The sequence below is a fragment of the Rattus norvegicus genome, chromosome 3, assembly GCF_036323735.1.
Source record: "Rattus norvegicus strain BN/NHsdMcwi chromosome 3, GRCr8, whole genome shotgun sequence".
Classification (NCBI taxonomy): Eukaryota; Metazoa; Chordata; class Mammalia; order Rodentia; family Muridae; genus Rattus; species Rattus norvegicus.
The window spans coordinates 76816514-76839048 of NC_086021.1; the positions used below are offsets into that span (position 1 = coordinate 76816514).

Consider the following 22535-nt stretch of genomic DNA (forward strand, 5'->3'; position numbering starts at 1 on the left):
CTGTCCTTGGAACTCACTCTGTAGTCCAGGTTGGCCTCAAACTCACAGAAATCCGTCTGCCTCCTCTGCCTCCAGAGTGCTGGGATTAAAAGCCTGCACCACTAACACCCGGCAAGGTTGCATGTGCCCGTTACCTTGGGTTTTTTGTTTGTTTTGTTTTGTTTTTTTTTTTGCTTCCAGAGCTAAGGACCAAACCCAGGGCCTCATGCTTGCTAGACAAGCACTCTATCACTGACCTAGATCCCCAACTTTTTTTTTGTTTTGTTTTTTAAAGATTTATTTATTTATTGTATATGAGTACACTGTAGTTGTCTTCAGACACACCAGAAGAGGGCATCAGATCTCATTACAGATGGTTGTGAGCCACCATGTGGTTGCTGGGATTTGAACTCAGGACCTCTGGAAGAGCAGTTGGTGCTGTCAACCACTGAGCCATCTCTCCAACCCCGATCCCCAACTTTTAAATGATGCTTTTAAATACAAGAAAAGTTATTATTTATTTATTATTTATTTATTTATTTATTTATTTTAGATAGAGTCTCATATAGCCCAGCCTATCCTTGAATTCCATATGCACTAGAGTAGAAAATGACCCTGAAATCCTGATTTTCCTGCCTCCACTGCCCTAGTGCCAGAGTTACAGGCAGGCAACACACTCGGTGATGCTTTAACATCTCAGAACGGTTCACATTTTAAAATGAAAGCCTCTCCTCTCTTCAGTACACCTTAAAAGCAACAGATGATAGCTATAGCTGTATAGAGATGGATCCGATGTACATCTGAGATGTTTAGTAAATTCTAAAGTCAGAGGGAAAAGAAAAATAAAAGCAGCACACAGACCCAGGAAATAGCATCTTGCCATGTCAGGGTACAGTTCTCCTTTTACCAGGATATAATTTAGACTCTAGAAACCCTCCTGTGCTTCTCTTTTCAACAAAGGAGCAACTTGCAATTTACAAGGAAAGTGGCACGAGCTCACCTCCCTGGGTGGTTGCCATTCCAAGCCTGGGAGGGCTGATAAGAAGAGCGCATGCGCACTGAGAAAGGCTCTGTGGTTCACAAAGCTCCTGAGACCCTCTTTAGACAGGCGCCTCTTCCTTGGGGTCCCTGGCTGTGGCATCGCCCCCACCCCCTGCTCACTGAACAATGCCTCAAAAGCTGTCCTTTTATGGTCTTCCAGAGACACCATAACCCCCTTATGTGGTTTCCATGACCTCAACATTCAACTTTGACTCTGGCTTCTAGAGGCTTCTGGGGAAATTCTCTTCATTTCTCAGGGGGCAAGAATCTGGATTTCGCCTATATTCAGGGTCTTCTACCTTACTTTCTGTGACTTCTATCAGGTGACTAATTTTAGGTCACACTAGCTCTCCTCTCAGGGAAGGGGTGATTGATTTTCTCATTGGCCCTTTAGGTAGCCCCGTATGGAGTCCAGGGTTTTCTCCTTCACTTAATCTCTTCAGGTCTTATAAGCGATTGCAACTTTACCTTTGAATGAAACAGGGAAAGTCAGAATTTTAAAGGAAACAGAAGTTCTAATTTTAAAACCGCATTAAAACATTGGGTTAAAAAGCATAAAATTTGGGGTTATTTCCCTTTGGAAGTCATTTATTTCTATACCCTTTTAATTTTAATATTGGCTTCTGTTTTGATTTTTTTTTCTTTTTTTCGGAGCTGGGGACTGAACCCAGGGCCTTGCACTTGCTAGGCAAGTGCTCTACCACTGAGCTAAATCCCCAACCCCTTGATTTTTGTTTTACTCACTCGGCTTGACATCGAGAGCATGCTGCACATTAGCAAGGGCTCTTATTAGCTGCTTGAATGCTAATATTCAATCTGTGAGGACTTGCCTGCTTACTTCTGACTTTCCACCTTGGGTAGATTGTTTTTATGCTGGTGACTAAATCCTGTGTGTCCCTTTTCTGTTTTCTTGGTACAGAGCCCAAAAATTAGAATTATTAGTTGAGGACATAGCTGGCCAGCTTCCTACTCTCCCTCCCACTCCCACAGTCCGGAGAACTGAACCCAGGTAAAACAAAACACAAAACAAAACAAAACAAAACAAAACAAAACAAAACAAAACAAAACAACAATCAGCTGAAAGCCAGATTGTCCACCACTTTGTTGTCTATGCTTTCTTAAGATTTTCCCTCATTTTCTTCTCAAAATGCATTGATCTATCTCTCCATTGATCTATCTTCAGCTTCACTGATTCGTGCCTCAGAGCCCTACAACTGGACTTCCAGGCACCCGTGAGCCAGCAGGAGTAGGTGCTTGGAACAGAACTTGGGTTCTTTGTGAGATAGTACATTCTCCTAACCACTGGGCCATCCTTTCAGCCCTTTGTCAGTTCTTGGGCCTGCCCTAATCTGAATTGTGAGCTCAACATAAGCATTTTTCACGTTACCTACCGCATCTTATCTCCAGACTTCTATTTGGAGTCTACACTTCCTCTGTCTTTGTTGATAGTCACTATTTGGCAGGACAGCAGTTTTTAACACAGAGGGTTTTTCTGCTTTTGTTTTTCCACTTCTTTAAAATATTCAATTAAAACCTAGCCATGGTGTTGGGTGTCTATAATTGTAGAACTTTGTAGGCAGGGTCTGAAGTTCAAGGTTGCCCTGGCCCATGTAGTGACTTAGAGAATTCAAGGCTGGGCTGCATGAGATCCTGCCTCCCCACCCTCAAAACAAAACAAAACAAAACAAAACAACAACAAAAAAATCAAAGCAACATTTTCTTCTTTCTTTTAGGAATTCTTTCGGATTTTCTCTCATAAATGTATGTCCCTGTCATGTGCTGGTCTCTCCTCCCGGATCCTCTGTCTGGGAGAACTGTTCCCCTTTACTGTCAGCTTCCAGTCTTTCTTTTCTGGTATCCACTCTGCAAGGGAATCTGTTAAATGAGTCTCTGGTGACTTTGGTTTTGAGGGTCACTGTCGTGGGGTTTTTGTTTCTGTCCCTGCTTTCCTCTTCTAAGACAGGGTTTCACTGAGTATCCCTGGCGGTCCTGGATTCACTCTGTAGACCAGGCTGGCCTCAAACTCACAGAGATCCACCTGCCTCTGCCTCCCCCAGTGCAGCAGGAATTAAAAGTGTGTGTCAACGCTGACCAGAAAAGTTATTCTTTGTACAGCAACTGTATCTTTGTAAAGCACTGTGCATCTCTGTCACAGTGCTCTAGACGTTTGGTGGTCTTTGATTCTGTTTTCTTCTGGTAAGAGAGGCCCAGTGAGTACTGGGAATGAGTTATCTTTGGTGGTGAGACAGGGCTAGGCAGCGTGAGTCAGGAGATCTGGTGAAAATGCTTCTATTTCTTCTGGGCGAGGCCAAATTCAGGGTGTGAATGCCTCTGGGACTTGTTGTCTCCACTGCTCAGTATATATGTGTTCCTACCGTGTGTGTGTGTGTGTGTGTGTGTGTGTGTGTGTGTGTGTGTGTGTGTGTGTGTACAACCACTTTTTGTATGCTGTCCTACAATGTCTCAGGTCTCAGCCATTTCTGATGGTGGGTGCCCAAGAACCTTCTACTCTGTATGGGTCCCTCACTGTCCTTTTTGTGGAATCTGGAGCTCCCTGGAGACATCCCACCCTACAACTGATCTCCCCTGCTCGTTTCTGGCTCACTGATCTGAGTCCATCTCTTTTGTGTCCCTCAGCAATGGGCCGTTGTTTCTGGCTACAGAGATTGCTACTTTGTTTCTATAACTTTCCTTAAAAATTTCTATGGCTGACAGTACTCTTTTTGCTCTGGGAGATTTTCTCCTTTGATTTCTCCGAGGTTCTCTGACTTCTCTGTTCTTCTGTGACTTGGAAGAAGGAAAAGCAGGCCGCAGCATGTAGTCGATCTTCTCGGGAGATTTTTTTTTCTTTCAAACTCACTTGAAGTTTTCCCGTGGATGAAGAAATTAGAAAAACCTCCGGTTGATAATTACAGGTGGTGGTGGTAGCTTAATGCTTATCCTCAGCATCTCTGTGAAAGCTGAGGGTTCCAAGCCAGGGTGTGGATTTAGACTTGACTAAAATCCAGGGTTTTACTTTGTTGTTGTTGTTGTTGTTGTTTTGTCTTTTGTTTTTTTGTTTTTTTTTTCTTTTCCCTCTTCACGGTCAAAGGCCACTTTGCCTCAGAACCGCATCTCTAGTGCTGACAGCCTTGTTGCTGGAGAATTTCTGAGCTCAACCGTGGATGGCACCTCCTTGGCTGGGGGCACTATTTTAAAGCTTTGCAATTTTAGGGAGTGGTCTGGGTGGGGTCACGTTCCAACTGCACCCCATAACAGTTCCCAAGCCCTGGCAGTGCGGATGGCAGCTGCTGGCTGTGGCTGGCAGCTCAGGCCCATGAAGGAAGGAGGATTTCTTGTTGAGAAACCAGTGACTCACCAGCAGCCTCTGGCTGTGGTTTGCTCACATGTCTGTAGACCTCTGGGGCTGATGTTTCTGTGAAATCTTTCAAGTTCATTCTTGCTCCCCGGGGCTCACCCTTTTCACAAGTGCTTGCTTGCCCTGCATGCCTCAAATGGCAAGAGAACCTCAACTCTACATGGTCACTCCTAAGGGATTGCTTTCCCAGGCCTCCTGAGGCAGTGTGCTCTTGGGTCCATGTTTATGTGACATAACAATAAAATACTCTGGTGCTTCTCTAGTTCTTTCCCTTGAGGACATTTTAATCACCCAAAGACAACAGCATAGTAATCACCATGATTTTCAATCTGAGGTAAATGTGTTTTTGTGTTAATTTTCAAGGCAATAAAATTGACTTTGAATGTAGCACTTCAGGCTTTTAATTTTACCACAGAACAAAAGAGCTCTGTGTCCCTAAAGCCTGTGCAGACATGTACACTTCATATTTACTAGGGGTGTGGATATGTGTGGAGACATCTTTTATTTTATGTTCTTGTAAAGCTGGTTACAGGTTATTTGCTATAAAATTCATTTTATTTCCACCAAGAATGTTTGATATAAAATTAGAGGCCTTTCTTTACAGGGAAATATTGTCACAGAAAATGACCAAAGTTGGTGAGGCAAGATTAAGAAGCTTAGCTCTCTGATGTCCAGAATGGTCACTTGTAGCCAGACACTGCACACCAGACCCCTCTCTCACTGGTACTTGGAATCTGCAGATTAGACATGGACCACAGTGGTGTTCAGAGCTGGGAAAAGAAGTGGTAGCTTAGAGATGAAGACACAGCATGCTCTTGCAGAATTCTGTTTGCAGGGTGCACCTCACACTGTCTACAATTAATTCCAACTCCATGGGCATCTGACGCCTCTGCCTCGTTGGGCAGCCATACTCAGGTGTGCATACCCCCATCCCATAATTAAAATGGTTTAAAACAAATCTTTAAGGAGTGAGAAAACCACACGTCATCCTCAGGGGCACAGTGGGAGGCAGGCTAGATGGCCATGCTGCAGGCCCGGGTGTGTCCTTACTAAAATGCCATTTGACTTACAACGATGAACTTTATGGTATACAAAGTACATCCCAACAAAGCCCTTTACAAATCCTGCCTGGGTACCACTGTAGACCACTGAGGTAGGCTTTCTGAGGTAGGACCTTCATATTAGTGTTTTTAAAATCCTGTCATTCCGCACCTGGTTTATTATTATTAATGTCCTCCGATTCCATCTACTTTACTATTGGTGGAATTCAATCGGTAGAAGTTGGTAATTCTATCTGTTTTTGGGCACCCAGTATTCAGCCTCCCACCCCCTTCTTCTCTAACCCGCTAGTGATCATGATTCTGTGTATCCTCTTAGCATTCTATGTGAAAATCCATTATTTTAGGAACAACCGTCAGAGAGAAGCTTAAAGGCACCATATGCAAAGTAAGGATAAAGATTTGGTCAATACGTAGCCTATTCATGCATTGAAACCTATATACATATAATTAAAATTAATTTCATTAATTAATTTAACAAAAGAAAATTAAATTAAATCCAACCACTCCAGGCCCCTCCTTACCCCCAAATGAGAGAAGAGACAAGGACAGACACAGCTGATGTGTCTTGTCTGTTGTGCTGCAATCACAGGCGTGGCCTACCCAGACCGCACAAGCGACGGTGGCCCTATCCTGTCAGAGCATCTGGGTAGCCATCTTAGCGTGTGTAAGTGCATCCAATGTTCTCCTAAAGACGAGGCTGGCTCCTGAAGGCTGCCTTCTCAGAGTGTCTTCTTGGCAGTGACTGATTGGTGGCTCTCCGGACAAATGGCTGTATCGTTATTGTCATTTGGGGGGAAACCCCAGTCTTCGCATATCCAGTAAGGGCCGGATGCCAGGGTAAGACTCTCCCTGTGTGCAAAAGACAGAGTAGGCTGGCACACAAACACTTGGTACTCAAGGTAAGTAGCGTTGTTGAGGAGCTGAGAGTCGCCACGACGGGCCAGCCGCATACCACGTTAGAGCTGGTCCTCCTCGCTTTTCAGACGAGGCTGCTGTCCTTCAGCAGCAGCAGGGACCCGTCTGACTGACTCTCCAAGGAGGGCCTGATGACCGGGCCTTAACGCAGTGCTTGCTACTTAAGAGAAGTAAGATGTCCTCTCTTACTTGGTAGTGAACGGTCCTTAAAACTCCAGGAGTGTGCACTCCAGGAGACCTGCCTGGATAAATGAGAAGTCACTCTGCACTCCCACCGCCTTCCAGGAAGGGGGCGCAAGAGAGCAATGGTGGCCTTCAAGGTTGTTCTTTTGTTGATTCCACCTCCCTGTGATTTATTTTTTATTTTATGTGTATGAGTGTTCTGCCTGCATGCATATAGGTGTACCAGATATGTGTATATGTGCCTGTTGCCTGTGGAGGCCAGAACAGGGCATTAGATTTACTGGAATGGGAGTTACAGACAGTTGTGAGCTGTCTTAGAGGTGCTGGGAATTGAACCTGTGTCCTCTGAAAGAGCAGGCAGTGCTCTTTTTGAGAAAGGCTTTCATGGTGTGCCTCAGATTAGCTTGGAACTTACTTTAGAGCAACACAGGCTGTTCTTGAACTCCCAACCACCTTCTTGTCTCAGCTTCTGAAGACCGGGATATTACACATGTGGTGATTATGCCTGGTTTGTTTGTGTTTTTAAAAAGTCACCTTCTGAGAAAGATGAACGTGGTGTCCCACGCCTACAATCCCAGCACTTGGGGTCTGTGAAGAAGAAAGTTAGAGGTCAAGGCCAACCTCAGCTACAGAGAGGGTTTGAAACTAGCTTGAGCTGGGCAAGACCCTGTATCAAAAAACAAAAACTATGGGCTGAGCAGTTAAGAGTCCTGGCTGCTCTGGTAGAACACCCGGGGTTCATTCCTAGCACCCACGTGGCAGCTCACAACTGTCTGTAAATCCGGTGTCAGAGAATCTAATGCACAGACATACAGTCAAGCAAAACATAAAGATAAGTAAACCTTAAAAACCCAAATAACTCAACGAATATAAGCAACTAAACCAAGTCCATATTCTGTAGGTCCACATCCTGCTTGAGCTTCAGATCTAGAGCTTGAGTCTAATCTGATCCATGCATGGCTTCATCTAGGTGTAGATCCAGGCGTTGTTCTCTCTTAACAAGACAGATCTACATTCATACTCACAAAATGCAATATAGGACTTGGAAAGCGTCCTTTGCCAGTGAAAGACACGTGGATCTAGCCTCGTGGTGAAATTGTGTCCAGGGTCACCGCAACATTGCAGTTTCTGTACACAGCTGCAAGCCTTCTCTCTGCTGGCACCCGCCGTGTGCTCACAGACCTTCGGACTCTCACGCTTTTCCAAGGCCTAGCTTTAAAAACCCCAAACCCAGAGCTTTGTGAATTGTTTAAGAGAATCAATTACAGCCTCAGACTGGCTGAGTTTGTTCTGCCAAGCTAGTTGTGTGACTCAACCAGGTTAGCCTTTTTTGCCTCGTTTCTGGCGGGTTTTGCCAAGGGAAGTATTTGGGAGGGAGGATCGACCGAGACCTGTGGTGTTGTAACACGGTGCCTGCCACTCAAATGTTTGACAGTGTTCCAGCAAGAGTTGCTGGTTCTAACCAGCAGATGCTACCTTAAATGGAGAAGTGGTTTATTGGAAGAATCATGGGTAGTAAGAATTTACTGCTGAAGCAGAAGCAGGAAGTGTGTTGTATGTGTTGTGTCTGTGTGTGTCAGGGGCATACAGTAGAAATAGTCAGATCAGAACATGTGTGTGGCTTGGCCAACACACCATTGCTGGTTTCTGTCAACAGTGTGCTTCTATGTTCCCAATCTTTGGAGGATCCTCCTTTCTTTTCTTTCTTTTCCTTTTCTTTTCTTTTTTTTTGATATTTATTTATTACATGTAAGTACACTGTAGTTGTCTTCAGACACCAGAAGAGGGCGTCAGATCCCATTACAGATGGTTGTGAGCCACCATGTGGTTGCTGGGATTTGAACTCAGAACCTCTGGAAGAGCAGTCCGTGCTCTTAACCACTGAGCCATCTCTCCAGCCCTTGGAGGAGCCTCTTGAGATTCAAAATCATTGGCAATCCTGTTTAGTGGGTTGAGCCCACTGTTAGGCAAAGCAGAGCTCCTCAGCTTTTGTTTCTGTGTTAGAAATTTGGATGCCTTATTGGGGAGCATGCCACTCACGTTGGAAGAGGGTTTGGATGCTAGGGAACAAAACTCTCTCCAACCATACCCGCTCATTGTGACTGCGGACCTCTTAACTGTCTAGTAGAACTGAGCTGCAGTGTGCTATCCTACCAGTAGGTGTCACCCTTTAACAAGTGTGACCTTTCCCTCCCACCTCAGCCCCTCAGTGGCCATCTGTTGAATAAAGAATGTAGTGGCATTTCCCCAGGCTGATCCCAAACTGTGATAGTTCAGTTACTGGGTCACAAAAAAAAAAAAAAAAAAAAAAAAAAAGGATTCAGTTCCCTTTCAGTTCCCTCCAGTGAAACCTCGCTCTCCCTGTCTGGTGGTAAATATGAATATATAGTAAGTTAAACCTGATGGGAAAACTCAGAGACAGTTTATTGGCTTGGTTTGCTGATTTTTTTCATGATATTATTTCTGGATTATGATATATTGCTTCTATGAAAAATATTGCTTTCTGAGAGGGGTGCTACCTACGTCATGATGGAATCAGGAAGCAATGAAACACACCATTCCCCAAGTGCCTGGTACTGTCCTTCAGATTATGACTGATGTACGGCCTGCTGAACCTAGAGGGCCACTTGGTCTTGTTCTAAAAGCAGTTAAACCACAGCTTCCCTAAAGCCCGGAAGTCCAGTTTTCATTAGGCGACGGACGGGTACTCAGCATAGCTCTTGACAAACGCCAGCTTCACAGATCGTTTTTTGTGAACGGAGGACGGATGAGTACCCTGCTATGGCATTGCTTTTCCGGGACCCCAAACTCAGGCTGTTGAACTTAACTCCAAAGCTAGCTGGTGTGTGAGCCTCCTGTGACTATGACAAGAAATACTTGAGATAAGCACGTTATTAAAAAAAAAAAATGAAAGTTTTAGTCCAAGATCAATTTGTCCTGTTGTTTCAGGAGGCAGCATATGGAAGGAGTGTATGGTAAAGAACAATCCACCTGGTGGATGAGAGAAAGAGCGAGAGAGCGAGAGAGCAAGAGAGAGCATTCCCATGCCTGTGAGAGGTGGGGGTGGGGCTAGGATTCTATAATCTCCTTTGAGAGCATGCCCCAACCAACCTAAGGAACTCCCAGTAGGCCTCACCTCCTAAAGGCTCTGGCATCTACCAATAGCACCACTCTGGTGGCAAAGCCTTCAACCTTTGGGAGACGCTCAACATGCACATGGTAGCAGCTGGAAAACCCATAGGAAAAGCCTCTGTTTCACGGTTATAAAATTGAACCTGATCCAAAACCAGCAGCAGAACAATGATGCTCACTTTAGATCTATCTTCCCGGCCAGGAAAGGAGGGACAAGCTGCATCCGGAGAATCCAGGGCAGCGAGCAGGACCCATCTCACTTATGGGTCCATCTGGCTGGCCATCAGCCTGGAAGACGGTCTTCATTTCAAAGACTGAAAATGAAAGAATAACTGTGCTGAAAAGGTAAGTCAGAAGATTAATTAATTAGATTAACATTAAATGTCCATTCACTCAATGATACTTAGAGTCAGATCCCATACACCCTCAAAGGAAATTTTTTAAAAATAGATTTTATTTATTTTTATTTTCTTTGTATGGAGTTTGTCTGCATGTATGTCTGTGCAACAGGAATATACAGGGGGCTGGAGAGATGGCTCAGTGGTTAAGAGCACCAACTGCTCTTCCAGAGGTCCTGAGTTCAAATCCCAGCAACCACATGGTGGCTCACAACCATCTGTAATGAGATCTGATGTCCTCTTCTGGTGTGTCTGAAGACAATTACAGTGTACTCATATAAATAAAGTAAATAAAATCTTAAAAAAACAAACAAACAAAAAAGCAGGCATATACAGTGCCTGCAGAGGCCAGAAGAAGATGTCAGATCCTCTGGACCTGGTTATAGAGGGTTATGAGTTGCCATGTGGGTGGTGGGAACAGAACCCAGATCCTCTGGAAGACCGCCTAGTATTCTTTATAGATTTGTTTATTATTTTATGTATATGAGTACACAGTCACTGTCTTCAGACACCAGAAGAGGGCATCAGATCCTGTTACAGATGGTTGTGAGCCACCATGCGGTTGCTGGGAATTGAACTCAGGACCTCTGGAAGAGCAGTCAGTGCTCTTAACCGCTGAGCCATCTCTCCAGCCACCAGCTCCTATTCTTAGCCATTGAGCCATCTCCCCAACGTGCCTCCAAAGGAAACCTTAGTGAATATCCTAATGAGCATGTGGAACTGGGTGCGCCTTGCTACAGCGGATGGCTTAACAGGTTTTCTTCTGAAGTAAAAATGTGACTGAGTTTTGTAACATTGAGGTCTGCCTCTCTGTTTTGCTTCACTAAAGTAGTAACAGACTCTCGAATCAGACACACTCTATGGCTCGGATTTTTGTTTCTTTGTTTGTTTGTTTGTTTTGGTTTTTATAACTTTATAAATAGTTTTAGCTTGCATTTTATAACTGGGAGGTGGCATTTTGTGACGTCACCAGGGCTTGAACGGGTCATCAATCTTTACTCTTGACTGTTCAGTAGTACTTTTACACTTCGAAAGTCTTGAGCGGCAATATCTGAAGCAGAATAAACAGGAAAAACCTACCTTGCTTTTTAAACAAATTGTTGTTATAATTAAATAAAACTTGCAAATCAATTAATCTGGTTCATAACCCATGATCAAATGATTTTGTGTGTTATTGGAGACAGGTTGAAAATAGAAACACATTTTATAAATGAAGATATATTATATATATATATATAAAACATATTTTACCTGAGTTTCTTTCTTTTCTTTTACAAATGATATGCTTACTTTTATTTTGTGAGCACTGGTGTTTTGCTTACGTGTATGTCTGGGTGAGGGTGTCAGGTCTCCTGGAACTGGAGTGACAGACAGTTGGGAGCCACCTCACAGAGTAGCAACAGCTAGTTGCATTTGTACATGGAAAGTGCTTTGAATAGCACTTGGCACAGAGTTCTGTGTAAATATTCCACAATGGTAGACTAATGATGGTTATCAAAATGGGGAAAACACAATCACTGAGAGACGTGATTCTTGTGGTTATGCGCTCAGTTATACAAAGTGATGCCAGACCACCTCATCTGTTTACTTGCTTTGGGTGAGGGAGGAGAGGGCTGGGGAGATGGCTCAGTGCTTAAAGCACAAGCGTGAGGACTGGAGTTATGATGCCCAGAAACCATACAAGTTGCAGAGTGGACGAGGAAGTCTGGCTGAGAAACCTATGTCCACCCATCCTGCAGCTAACTCTCACCTCTTTTGAGCTTTCCCTTACAGTTTAGGGCTCTGCGCTAGCTAGCCTGCTTGCCTGCTTCTGCATCATTCTGGTCTCTGATGATACGCAAGACATTGCTCATGGGAATGGCACTCCATAGTGTCAGAAAGGAAATCCACCTGGTTCTTTTTGCCTGGCTGTCCCCTACTATGGAAGGCTCCTTGCTCAGATATCCCCAGAGCTCCTGGCTTTCACTTCTTGTAAGCTTTTGCCTAACAGACACATTTTCAAGGAGGAGGGGTCTGGGTTATACTGGATTTGAGAGCTAGCCAGTTGTCGGGACCTATGGTGACTTGTTAGATAGTAGCTTGGAAATCACTTGGCGAGCATGTACAATGGGTTATCCGAGAAGACGGTACTGGTGGGTGGTTCTGTGAGCTCTGGCCATCTGCTTCATTGTAACTCAAGGGGCAGAAGTCTAGACAGCTGTGTAATAGCCATGCGGTCTGCTGGCAGCTGCTCAGGTCGTCATATCACCCCCTTCTCTTGAGTGTCCCACCTTGGAAACAAAGCAATGGGGCAAGGAGGGTGATGGATGAGGGTGCATGTGTGACCTCAGGAACTTGCCCTGAGCATTATCACAGATAAGTGTTTCCACCACCGGAAGTTCTGTAGCTCCTCAATGCTGCTCCCATTGTACCTCTGTGGAAGGGACTCTCTGATGAAAACAGGTTGGAACCAGACATACAGCCTTATGTCCTTATCCAATCCCGTCCTGCTTCTGCGTTCTAACGGGGAGGTCCGTATGATTTGTTTGAGTGACATCTTCTATGGGGGTGATTCATGGACAAGTGGGAGACATCAAAAAAGTAGTAAAGATGGCCTCAGATGTAGCCACACGGACACGCTCAAGGACCCCCTTTCATTCCTTCTTTGCAACCTGATTTTCTTTCTCGGGGGTCGACACCTGCCTCTCTTCCACTCTGCGTTGCAATGATCTGAAGGGGAGGGGACCTGCCATTTGCTTTCTTTACTGGGGGAAGTAACATGGGTGGTTCTAGTACTTTCCTTACTGAGGCAGACCTCAGCTCACCAGGAAGGGCTGAGTTAGAGGGTATACTCCACTGTCTGCTGTGATAATCGTGTTGATGAAAGCAATGTAAGGAAGAGATGTTCGTTTGGATTTATGGTTGGAGAGTAAAGTCCAGGTAGGTGTGATGGCGCACGCCTTTCATCCCAGCACTGGGAGGCGGAGGCAGATCGATCTCTGTGAATTCAAGGCCAGCCTGGTCTACAGAGAGTCAGGGCTACATAAGCAGTACTTCTCAACCTGTGGATCACAACCCCTTTGGCGCCAAATGACCCTTTTACAGGGGTCGCCTATGGCAATAATTTTATGGTTGTGCGTCACCACAACATGAGAAATTGTCTTAAAGGGCCACAGCATTAGGAAGGTTGAGAGCCACTGCCATAGAGAGACCCCCGCCTCAAAAAACAAAACAAAACAAAACAAAAAACTGAGAGGAAGAGAGGGAGTGGGAGAGAGAGGGAGGGAGAGGGGGAGGGAGAGGGATATCCATAAAGTCAGGGAAGGCACAGAGTGAAAGTGGGAGGTGGCTGGTTACAATGTGTCCATAGTTAAGAAGTAGCAAGGGACGAATGTTGGCGACCCTGCCTCCCCTGCTTTTTCTTCATTGTTCAGACTGGATGTGACGCCGGAGTCCTCGGGGTGAGTGTTCTGTCATCAGTTACACCTCTCAAGAACTCCTTTACAAACATACACACTCAGAAATGTGTCTCCTGAACCCAGTCGCCCAGGAGTGTTTCTAAATCCTAGTCGAGTGGGGAAGACTGACCATCACAGAAGGACGGACCACCTCCCGTCAGAGGAGACTGGGTCTCTGTTTTTCCAAGTCTCAATAAAGAAAACAGCCTCAATACTCATTAGGCATGTATTCACATCTGAAAGTCAAAGCTTCTTTTCTTCTTTCCCTCCTTTCTTTTTAAAAAAGACTTATTTATTTTTTAATGTATATGAGTGCTCTATTTGTATGTAGGCCAGCATGCCAGACGAGGGCTATCAGATCCCAATAGATGGTTGTGAGCCACCATGTGGGTGCTGGGAATTGAACTCAGGACCTCCGGAAGAGCAGTCAGTGCTCTTACTTGCTGAAAGCCGTCTCGCCAGACCCTAGAATGGCAGTTTTCAAAGGAAAAAAAAAAAAGGAGATTGTCAGATAGTCCAAAGAAGGAAGAGGCTTCCGAAGATGCTCATGGAAGACAGGGAACACAGGACACTGGCTGGATCCTTCGTCTTGGTAGCAAGGAGTGACAGGTACAGCTCTGATGTTCTTGACACAGCAGCTTCCAATCCATACTCCTGCCAAACACTCCTAAGAAAACACTGGGCCTAAGATGCTAAGTCAGAGGGACACAGTCCTGCCACAGAGTGGGGGACTGTGAAGGCCGAGAGAGCTGAGCTACAAACACCTGAGAAGTCAGAGTCGATGGCCTTTCTCTTTGAAGCGTGGGGACTTTTCTGAAGATGCCAGCCTTTCTCATGGACTCTTGCTGCAGCTCTTGTGTATCTTCATACCACAAATTAAATTCTTTCAGTTTGGGGATCGAGCTCTGGGCTTTGTGGACAAGAAGCAAGCATTCCAGCACAAAAATATATCCCCTACCCTAACTGCTGCAAAAAGCAAACCAAGTGAATAAGGATCAGTCTTGATCTTCTTTGTCCCTTTTCCCCAGCACTGGGCTCTTGGATGGCGCATCAGTTACCCAGGGAAAGGCCTGGCCATGAGTAGAAGGGACTTGGAGGAGCTTGAAGCCAGCAGAGATTTAAGCTGGGCTTCCCAGAAAAGCCGGGAAGGGGTGAGTGGAGGGATCATAAACTGTGTTGATTTATGCACTGAGCAGTCACAAACAGTGATGGCTGATGTGGGACTGGCAAACTAGCAGTCTCCAAGGCTAAGAATTTGGCTGTGAGAGCTAGAGAGAGGTCTGCCTTTGTAGGGCTTGGTCATTTCACATGTGGTTTGTGGTGGTTTGAATATGCTTGGCCCATAGGAACTAGCACTATTAGGAGGTATAGCCTTTTGGAATAGGTGTGGCCTATTCCACTGGCCCCACCAAATATAGAGGAAACTCTTCTCCTAGCTGCCTGCAGCTTAGTCTTCTCTCAATTGGTTGCCTTAGGATCGAGATGTAGAAGTCTTGGCTCCTCCAGCACCATGTCTGCCATACTTTCTGCCATGATGATAATGGACTGGACCTCTGAACCTGTTAAGTCAGCCCCAATTAAATATTTTCCTTTATAAGAGCGGCCTTGATCATAGCGTCTCTTCGCAGCAATGGAAACCCTAGGTTAGATATGGTTCATGGTCGTCAAAGTTTCTACCTCTCCCGTACACATCTGTTACCCTTTTCCTTAAGAAGTGGCATCTAGCCAGGTGGCACTTCCCTTTAATCCCAGCACCACGAAGCAGAGGCAGGCAGATCTCTGTGTGTTTGAGGCCAGCATGAACTACAGAGTGAGTTGCAGGACAGCCAGGGCTCCACAGGGAAAGCCTGTCTTGAAAAAAACAAATTAAAAAGAAACGAGAAAATAAATGGGGTCTACTCCTCTTTCCCTTGAATCCAGAATTGTCTTAGTGACTTTCTTGACTATTGCAGAAGTGGCATTTTGAATTTTCTCAGGCTAAGTCTTAGGAAGTTCCTCCCAAGTCCCTTTGAAGACTCAATCTTGGGCTCAGGGTCGTTGATTGCACACTTGGCTTGCCAAATCAAATTCCTGACTTCCACTGGGAGACTTCCTTTTTTTTTCCCCTCCCTGTTTCTTGCAACTGAATGCACTCTAAGTGACATAACCATCCTGGATTAGTAATTCGTTCCAATTGTCAAGCCTGACTACGGAGTCAGGGCGAGCTTCCTTACCACCCCTCTTGACATGACTGATCGCCACGGTGCCCTGAAGCAGCCCCATTTCTTTCATCCCAGCTAGAAGTATTTCCCCAGGTCTTGCCCCACACACATTAAATATCATCTTGGGCTCTGAGAAGCTCTTCAAATGTCGTCATCCTTTCTTGTCATCTGGGGGAAAGTGTCACTCGTCTTTCTTAAGGAGTCATGAGGGCAGTGTGAGTGTGAGGAGGAACAATGTCCCGCTTACCAAATTTGTTATTGATTGATTGATTGTATTTTGGTCCTGGGGCTTGAACCATAGAGGCTCATACATGTCGGACAATCTTTGAGCTGCACCAGTAACCCTTGAGGTTTTTTCTTAAGAAAGTCCTGCTTTGTAGCCCAGGCTGACTTAAAACTCAGGCCATCCCTGCCTTTGCTTCTCAGCTGCTGAGCTTCTGCCCTCTGTGAAGGAATCAGAGACATAGACCTTATCTAGACAGTGGTCTGTCTCTCTCCCTATCCTGACACAGTGGTACTTTCATATTCTTATCTTTGTTTCTTTGTTTAGATGATCTCATCCTGGCCTAGAACTCAATGTACAGTGCAGGGTGGCCCTAACTTGCAATAGTCTTCTTGCTTCAGCCTCCTGAGTACTGGGTTTATAAACATGGGCCACCACACCCGGCCAGGTACTAGTCTCAGAGACACGGGGACACAGAAGACCTGAGTTCTGTGTAGTCATTGACTTTTAGACTTTGACCTTGGCAAATCACTTGGTGATGGTTATGTAACCCTGAGTCACAGGGCCGTGGAGTAGAAAAAAAGGGTCAAATATGGCACTCGAAAACACCAGACTTTAGGCCTCAGGCTTCTTTGTATTCTCTGGAGCCTTTCAGATGAGTGTTTTGGGTGCAATCTATGAAGCCATTCAAGATGGTTCTCAGCTAAAAGGAAAGTCAGGCTCGAAACACTCCAAATAGATTCTATAAGTGATATGCTCAGAGGTCCATCCTCTAGACTTCTTTGTAAGTCCTGACAGAGAGATGGGAAGTGTAAGCAGTAACAGATGGTGGGGAGAGGGGTGACAGGAAGGAGCCCCACTCCCACTCCATAGCCTCAGCTTCTCCATGCATTAGGCTGCTTGCTCTGCAGTTACTTGGTTCATCGGAAGGCTGTATGTAGACAGACATCAGATGATTACAAGGGGAAACATTAACTTTGGGGCATGATTTGCCCAGATTGACTGTCTACAATAATCTCATTATCAGACTAAGTAGCAAACCTTCATTTCGAGGCCAGGGTGTTAGGGCTGGTTTTATGTTGCAGGAAGCCATTTTAAAGACATCCAATATTTCTGGTTAAGGGCATGAGGAGACCATCCCTTCCCCCAGTCTTCCTTTCTGACTCTGTATGTGGAGAGAGCCTTTCATGCAATCTGCCAGCCCTCACCCTGTCCCACAGGAGGATGTAAGTCCTTCACGCCCCCACCATGCATTTAGCTGTGGATTATTCAGCACTACCACATATTTAAAACTCCCCCATGCCCTGGTTTCATTCATTAGCGATGGGAGGAAGATTGTGGCCTACAGTCACAGTCTTCATAAAAAGGAAGAAGGAAATTGGCTGGTCTCTCTTATTTATTCGTCTTCGCCAACTTCCTAGATTTTCCAAATTACCTACAGGGCTGTATGCCCACCAGGGTGGTTAGCATTCTATTGATGTGGGAGTCCATTTCCTGCTTGCCAGGCTTCAACTGGAGTGCCACACAGCTTTAAATTGAGCCTCTCAGAGCAGACCAGCTAAGAGCCTAGCGCTTATAGGCCCGACTGAGTCACATTCAACTCGGATTCACTGGGGCTACATGTTCTCTGGTGTTAAAATGGCGGCCCATTATCCTAAGGGCAGGAGAAGGCGCAGTAGAAAACTCGAGGATAAAGTAACTCTGCAGTTTATTGTTCTCAGGGCAAAGGGTTTCAAATCTAACAGCACAACAAAAGAGTAGAGAGAAAGTGCTTTTTGTCACCCTGGAGGAAAAAAAAAAAAACCTCCCTCTTTGCCAAGACTCCTCTCTTCTTAGAAGGGATGAAGGGCTTTTACAGGGTAGGGGAAAAAAGAACACGGAAATGGGGTTTCACTCCCGTGTCGGGCCCTGCTATTTCTTAGTGGGCACAGAAGGGCACTTGTACACGTTCAGTCAATTACAGGAAAGATGCATTTACTAGCAGAGTGTGGCGTGCTTGGAACAGGTACGCAACCTTCCTTACCCTCCAAACGGAAAATGACAGTTTGTTAGAGGGGAACCGGTTCACCAAGGGTGAGACAATACCACCCGTGTTCCAATTCCCATTGTACTCCTACTGCAAATCACTCTCCCTTAATGGTAAAAGGCCTTCCTGTATACAGAGCACTTAACAATAAATCAGCACTAGGAAGCTAGAAGATTCCAGACTCTAAGGAGGTCTGAGATCCAAATCCAAATTTAGATCATTAGGGGGGAATAAAGTCCATAATTTAGTTCCCGAGAATCAGTGTGGATTTTCCCACAGCCTAGCGATTCTCGAATCACACACACCATAATCACCTATTGGGCTTGTTAAAACACAGGTGGAAGGAGAAATTCATGTTGACATCACAGGCCAGTGGTTTGCAAAGTTTCATATGCAACAGAAACACCTGAGTCTTGCTAAGTCCACGTGACTCAGCTCGGTTTCCCATCACACACACACACACACACACACACACACACACACACACACACACACACACACACACACACACACTTTAGCACAGAGTGTGGAACAGAGCCTGAAAATGTTGAAAATGTGCATTTCTGGTCAGTTCCCTGTAGGTGCTGAACGGTACTTTGATAAGCGATGCTAAAACGAGGCTCATTAAAGGGTCTAACCCTGGGCTGGAGAGATGGCTCAGTGGTTAAGAACACCCGACTGTTCTTCCAGAGGTCATGAGTTCAATTCCCAGCAACCACATGGTGGCTCACAGCCATCTGTAAAGAGATCCGATGCCCTCTTCTGGTGTATCTGAAGACAGCTACAGTGTACTTATATATAATAAAATAAATCTTTAAAAAAAAAAAAAATTAAAGGGTCTAACCCAGACTGTGGAGATGATGGACTCCACAATGTGGAAGCAGCAGGAGCTGAATTCAATCCCCAGACTCATGGAAACGTTGGCCACGGTGCAGGGTTGTAACTCCAGTGCTGGGTAGGCAGAGGCTGGTGGGTCCCTGGGACCAGCTGACAGTCTATCCTAGATGGCTTGGCAAGTAGGAGACTTGGCCAGTAAGAGACCTTATCTTTAAAAAATTAATAAAAGGGCTGGAGAGATGGCTTAGTAGTTAAGAGCACTGACTGCCCTTCCAGAGGTACTGAGTTCAATTCCCAGCAGCCACACAGTGGCTCACAACCATCTGTCATGGGATCTGGTGCCCTCTTCTGGTGTGTCTGAAGATAGCAATAGGGTACTCACATACATAAAATAAAAATCTTTAAAAAAAATAGATAAATAAATAAAACAAGGCGCCTGTGCCCGAGGAACAAAAGACTGTCCTCTGGCCTACACACACACACACACACACACACACACACACACACACACACGTCTCACACTCTGCCCTGGTTAGAGTAAGCCTGAAACAATGAAGCCATAAGGAGAGTGTTTAGCCAACTGAGTGTTAGCGATGCTTCATATGGCCAGCCTATGTAGACCAGGTGTGGACTCAAGTTCCCATCTGGATTCCACTTGTTAAAGACATCCTGAGAGAAAAGATTCTTTTATACTCCTGGCAGTGCAAAGTGTCACAAGGTTTTCCCACAGGCCCTGTGTGATGAAATACTTTTTCTGGCCTTAATTGTGCTGATGTAGTTCTGATTTGTTTGAATTTACAAATACCTTACTCGTCGTTAGGATTGAATTTGACAATACATTGTGCCTCTCCTATGCTAAGCCACAGTGGGGTCTTTTGTTCCTGAAGTTTCTCAGGAGTTAACAGAAAATCATGTTTGGACCAGGTCGCCAGCGTTTTGAGTTGTCGGTCGGTCTGTGGCTGAATGGGACACAGGCTGCAGAGGTGTCCAGGAACTAGCCATATGCAAATGCAAACAGCACAGGTGTCACGGAAGGACTGGGAGGGACTCGGAAGCCCCTTGATAGCTGTTCCTTCTTCAGATTGGTAGCTGCAGCCCTGAGTGTTGGAAGGAGGGGACTCTGGGAAAAACCCCACATAGCTCTAACCAGGCCAACTAGGAGGGTGGACACAGAAAGGCACAGTGTAAGGAGCTGGTGTGTCCTGTTGAATTGTCGGATTGGTGCCACATTGACATGTGGACGTGCCTGTGTGACAGAGCTCTCAGGTAGAAGAGGACATGACAGGTTCTGGCAGCTGAATTGTACGACCCCATCCCCAGGATTGCACCGAGTGCCTTGTCGTGTTGATTGGGAGGCCAGCCAACTTGCTGTCTGCCTCCAAGTGTGGGCGAGGAAATGGGAGGGAAGAACAGCGTGACAGAGAGAGTGGGAGGACAAAGAGACACCTCGAGGAACGGAGGAACTGTCAGGGGTCTGAGGAAAAAGCGCCCGAACATCAGCGGGGGTCGGGGGTGGGGAAAAAACACGTTTCCTAGTAGCTCTGGGCTCTTCTGAGGTCCCCATCCTCAAATGTATGTAGCCCTAAGCTACAGCACAGGGGACCCAATCCATAGTGCATGGCCCTAATGGGCTGTACAGTGGAAGGAAGTGGTCCAGTTGAAGGTGTGTGTGTGTACATGTGTTTGTATGTGTACATGTTCATGTATATGTATGTATATGTGTGTGTCCGTGTAGATGTATAGGTGTGTATGTATGTGTATATGTATGCATATATGTATAATATGTATGTGTATAGATGTATGTATGTATATGTGTGGATATATAGGTATGTATATATTTGTATATAATGTATAATATGCATGTGTATGGATATGTGCATGTGTGTATATATGTATGTATATGTGCATATGTACATGTCTATATGTATGTGTGTATATATAAGATGTATGTATGTGGTGTGTGGGGGGGGGGGATAAGAGAATCCCATCCCTCTCCCAGGAGTCTGTTTGGAGAGTTTCTACCTCCCTGGACTCCAGAGACCCAGGTGACCCTGGACTCTCTAACTCCACCTCTTGTCTTTGTCATCTACCAGAAGGATGGCAGAAACTTCTCCTTCAGCTCCCTCTTCATTTGTGGGACCGTGGAACGTTACTGTGGAAATACTTAAAAGTAGTTTCATGGTTACGTTTCAGCATCCGGGCTAGAGTTGGCAGTTTGTAAGCCAGTGAGGAAGGCGGTTGAGGCCGCTGTGGTTAAATAACTACCCCGGGCCATGGTAGGTAGCAAAGGACAGAATTACTCTTCAAAACATGGCCTCAGAGTTCAAAGTCTTACCACGCCCCATGTGGCCTCGCAGACAGAGTAAGAAGCAATTAAAAAGAAGGAAGAAAAAAAAAACCCCATGCACAGGACATCGACAATGAAGACAGTGCCATGAAAATGTTGCTTTGAACCTCAAGTAATCTCTGGTGGGGTGGGCGCCTGGTCTTCCCTGGACCTAAATCTCAGGGAATTAATTCCAGTCAGGTCCTGGTGCTAGTCTTTGATTATTCCTCATTTTCTTGGTCGATCACAAGGGGTTACTTAGTTTCCAGTCATCCAGCTGCAGTTGGTGGAAATGTGGCCTGAGCCTCATGCTGAAACTTGGGTTGCTATAGAAACCTTTGACTAGAGGTGAATGGATCAGGAAGGTTTATTAATGAGAATTTCCCCCATACTACCTCTGGGCACACTCTGTATGAGAATCTAAGAAAGGCTCATTAGTTTTTGCACGTGGGAGGGATGGAGGGAGGGAGGGAGGGAGGGAGGGAGAGAGAGAGAGAGAGAGAGAGAGAGAGAGAGAGAGAGAGAGAGAGAGAGAGAGAGCTGCCTCAGTCTAAGCCAGGGAATTGTTACAAAGGCAAATTCTTGCCTCATCTTGGACCTACTAAATTAAGAACTCTGAAGCAGGGGCCCAGAACTCTGTGTTTTAGCAAGCCTTCCTACCTGATTTGGATGTAGGCACAAATCTAAAAGCTGGTGGTTCAAACTATAGCAATGTTTCTCACTGGGATCCCTGGAAGCTCGTGGGTCAGCAGATGCGTTCTTAGCTGTTTCTTCTGGGTTTAAGCATTCCCTCCTGAAGGGCAGACATTCCTAAGACTCAGGAAAGTATGGAAATTCGGAAGGCTCAAGAAGCCCAGAAAGTTTCAAAGTTCCTAAATTCCTTCTCTATGGTAAATAATAGGAAGAGATCCTCTTCAGTGGTGCCGCTGCATGGTGGGTGGGGAGAGAGATGCAGCATTCAGGAGTTCTCATGCATGCCGCATGCTGGGCTGGCTCTTTCCGTAGGGCCTGTGAGTCAGCTCTCCCCGTGAAGTACTAGCCTAGGCTTGAGAGCGATGTGCTCTTTGGTCTGTTATAGATATGCTATCGAGGGTAAAGGAAAAGTTACAGGCTACTGAGAGACATGAGCTTTTGCTAGAGAATAAAAATATAAAATGTCTCCTTTTTCAGCAGAAAAAAAAACTGTTATAAATATATTCTGGGTAATCTAAATGAACAAGTGCTGACATATTTCTTTGTCCATAGTTCAGGACTTTGTGTTAGTGCAGAGCAGAATTTCTTGGGCAGAGGGTTATGAGATGCATTTGTGCCAGGTGGAGAGAGTTGGTGAACAAAAAGATGTTGCAGGAATTTGAGTAGCTGAGGTAGGTGTCACAGGCAAGACACTATTTGCAAGTCAGACAGGAGAGACTATGCTA

The 22535-nt window shown here is 45.5% G+C and overlaps 1 long non-coding RNA gene across 1 annotated transcript in view; it reads left to right on the top strand.

Annotated features, from left to right (window-relative positions):
* The first annotated feature begins 9214 nt into the window (after positions 1–9214).
* Positions 9215–22535, top strand: part of LOC102555148 (uncharacterized) — a 49967-nt gene continuing 36646 nt past the window's right edge. The window contains exons 1-2 of the long non-coding RNA XR_010065222.1: positions 9215–9379; positions 9872–10014. This is a non-coding gene — a long non-coding RNA (uncharacterized LOC102555148). The remainder of the gene's footprint in view (positions 9380–9871; positions 10015–22535) is intronic.